This window comes from Gossypium arboreum, chromosome 7 (genome assembly GCF_025698485.1).
Source record: "Gossypium arboreum isolate Shixiya-1 chromosome 7, ASM2569848v2, whole genome shotgun sequence".
Taxonomy (NCBI): Eukaryota; Viridiplantae; Streptophyta; class Magnoliopsida; order Malvales; family Malvaceae; genus Gossypium; species Gossypium arboreum.
This window is the reverse complement of record NC_069076.1, coordinates 69,325,504-69,329,135: the sequence shown is the minus strand read 5'-3', so window position 1 is coordinate 69,329,135 and position 3,632 is coordinate 69,325,504.

Genomic DNA, 3,632 nt, shown 5'->3' with positions numbered 1-3,632 from the left:
ACTTTAGCATGGTATCACCAAAACATATATCACATCTTTAAACATCATTCATCATCTTACCACCTTATCGTTGTTGTATCTATTTTCAACCCGAGGGTTAAGAACATACCTGTCCAAAGTGTCTATTTCACAACACTTACCCAAAACGTCACTTATATCTTAAGTGCTCTTCCATTAAACTAGAAATTTCACCCGTTGAACACATCGGAATACAACTCGGATACATGGATAATTTGCACATAAGTGCCACATATGTAATCAAGAAATCATGTAACCCGCCCCTAAGTGAACTTGGACTCAACTCAACGAGCTCAGGCGTTCGCATCCATAAATGAACTCGGACTCAACTCAACGAGTTCGGATGCCTAGTTACATCTCACGAACTCGGACTCAACTCAACGAGTTCGGACATTTGCATCCATAAGTGAACTCAGACTCAACTCAACGAGTTCGGATGCTCAACCATCCTAGTGACATGTCACTTGTATCCTAATCTATTCCTAAGGTTCAAGCGGGCTTTTTCCTCGATCTCACATTTGCCGTCTTCCATGGAATATCGGGCGATACTCGGTAGCAATTCATATTTATCAAGTAGTAAACATAATTTGCATATTACTTAATATTAACCACAAAGCATAATATTTCACGATTAAAATCAGCATATCATATAATTAACATTAATAACTTAAAAATAACATTTATGCTACATTATTTACACATGAACTTACCTTGGTACCAAAATATAAAGATTTTGCAATTTAGTCCACAATCTTTTCTTTTCCTCGATCACGACTTGAATCTCGTTTTCTTGATCTATAATACCAAATTAATCTTATTTAATACATACATTCATTAAAATAGCATTTAATCTGAACTTTAAAAAATTACACTTTTACCCTAAACTTTTGCATAATTACACTTTTGCCCTAGGCTCGAGAATTAAACTTTATTCCTTATTCTTATGTTTTATAACATGCTGATCACTTTTCCTTCTATGGAAACATTAAATTCTCTCTCTAACATATACTTGTGACTATTAGGTATTTTTGCCGATTAAGCCCTTTTACTCGTTTTCACTAAAACCGAGTAGCACAAGTTGTCTAACATAATTTAAAACCCCATATTCCATCATAAAACATCAAAATACACAAATTTCACCTATGGGTATTTTTCCAAATATAAACCCTAGGTTGAATTATTGCTAGCATAAGCTTAATCGAGCTTAAGGATTCCAAAAGCGTAAAGAACATTAAAAGCGGGCTTGGAATCACTTACTATGGAGCTTGGAAGCTTGAAACAAACCCTAGCTATGGAGAACCCTTGAAATTTCGGCCTAATGAAGAAGATGGACAAAATTGGCTTTTAATTTTGTTTTTAATTCATTTTAATAACTAAATGACCAAAATACCCTTACTACTAAACTTTCCAAAAATTCCTTCCATGTCCTAATTTTGTCCATGAACTTAACATTGGTCAAATTTCTATTTAAGACCTCCTCATTAATATTCCAAAACAATTTCATACTAAAACTTCTAGAATGCAAGTTTTGCAACTTATTCGATTTAGTCCCTACTTTCAATTTAAGCACTTTAGGCATAGAATTTCATCACGAAATTTTCACACAATCATGAAATCATATCATAAACATCAAAATCATTGTAAAATAATTATTTCTATCTCGGATTTGTGGTCACGAAACCACTATTCGATTAAGCCTAATTTAGGATATTACAACTCTCCCCTTTTAAGGATTTTCGTCCTCGAAAATCTTAAATAAACAGTGTGGGTATTGGTTTCTCATAGTTTTTCAGGTTCCCATGTAGTCTCTTCTACCCCATGCTTTTGCCACAACACTTTCACAAGTGCAACACTTTTATTTCTTAGTTGTTTGACTTCTCGAGCTAAAATCTTAATCGGTTCTTCTTCATAAGTCATATCCGTTAGTAGTTCAATTTACATCGGTGAAATTATATTTGAAGGATCTGAACGATACCGACGTAACATAGATCGTGAAACACATCATGAATCTTCTCTAATTGGGTGGTAACGCTAGGCGATATGCTCTGGGTCCAACTTTTCAATTATTTCATACGGTCCAATAAAACGCGGACTTAACTTGCCCTTTCGTCCAAATCTAAGGACTTTCTTCCATGGAGACACTTTCAAAAATACCTTATCACCAACTTGAAACTCCATTTCCTTTCGTTTCAAATCCGTATAAGATTTTTGTCTATCTGAAGCAGCTTTCAAACAATCTCGAATCACTTTCACCTTTTCTTCGGTTTCTTTTATTAAATCAACTCCTTAAATCTGATTTTCCTTGAGTTCAGTCCAATACAATGGCGTCCGACATTTACGACCATATAATGCTTCATAAGGTGCCATCTTCAAACTTGTCTGATAACTATTATTATAAGAAAATTCTACCAACGATAAATACTTTTCCCAACTACCTTGAAATTCCAATACACAACATCTGAGCATGTTTTCAAGAATCTGAATTACTCTCTCTGATTGTCCATTAGTTTGTGGATGAAAGGCAGTGCTGAAATTTAACTTTGTACCTAATGCTTCTTGCAACTTTTGCCAAAACCGTGAGGTAAACCTCGGATCTCTATCCGAAATGATTGCCCAAACCGTGAAATTTATATGATTAGACTCCTTAATGAGTCTAGTTTCAAATGAAATAAACAAGAACATATTTTTAATTCTTTACAATGAGAAAATTGATTCGTAGTGAGGAGTGGTCAGATTAGTCAAACAGTGAAACAGGGGAAACTTTAAGAAAAATATGGTATTGATTGGACAAACCAAAAATTCTGAAAATTTTATGGATAAAAGATATATGAATCTATTTTCAGGAAAAATAACGGCAATTGATTTGGAGTTTGAGCTCAGTTATAAATGATTTAGTATTTGTTGCTCGGGAAGACGACTTGTAGTGAAATTATGATTATGTGGTAAACATTGACAAAAATTTGTTAATGAGTTGCTTATTGATTTCATATAAGCTTACTATGATCGATGAGGTGTAAAATTGAATATATATATATATATATATATTTTGAAAGTGATCTTTGGAATAGTCGAATAATGACTAGTTTAAAATCTTTGAATTTAAGCTCAAGAGCATAGAGGGCAAATTCGAATTAGGGAAAAGAAAGTAATCGAATAGCCGTTGTAATCGTTGACAAGCGTTCAAGGTAAGTTATTAAGTGTTTAAGCTTGATTCCTTCTTATATGCCTAAGAGCTAAATTAATATGGCGAGAGAATGTAAATTTTATTTAGTTAATGTGCCGAATATGTAATGATTTAAGGCTATGTCGATTATGGCTATTATGCTTAAGTTGAATTGGATTTGGAAATTTGATGCACTAAATGAGTGTTACAATAAATAAACTATGTCGTATATGTGCTGGTAGAGATATCACGATTTGTGATTATTAAATATCTAAGGGAAACCATGATGTGTATAAAATTATTTTTATTAGTCCTTTGTGGTAGCCGAATGTGGCTTGGTACTAAAGTGATTAAATGTGAACTTTGATGAGGTAACTGTTAGTGATCGATGATATAAGTTATGCATTATAATATATATTCGGGTTTCAAACCTAGCAGGCGTAATGCCGGT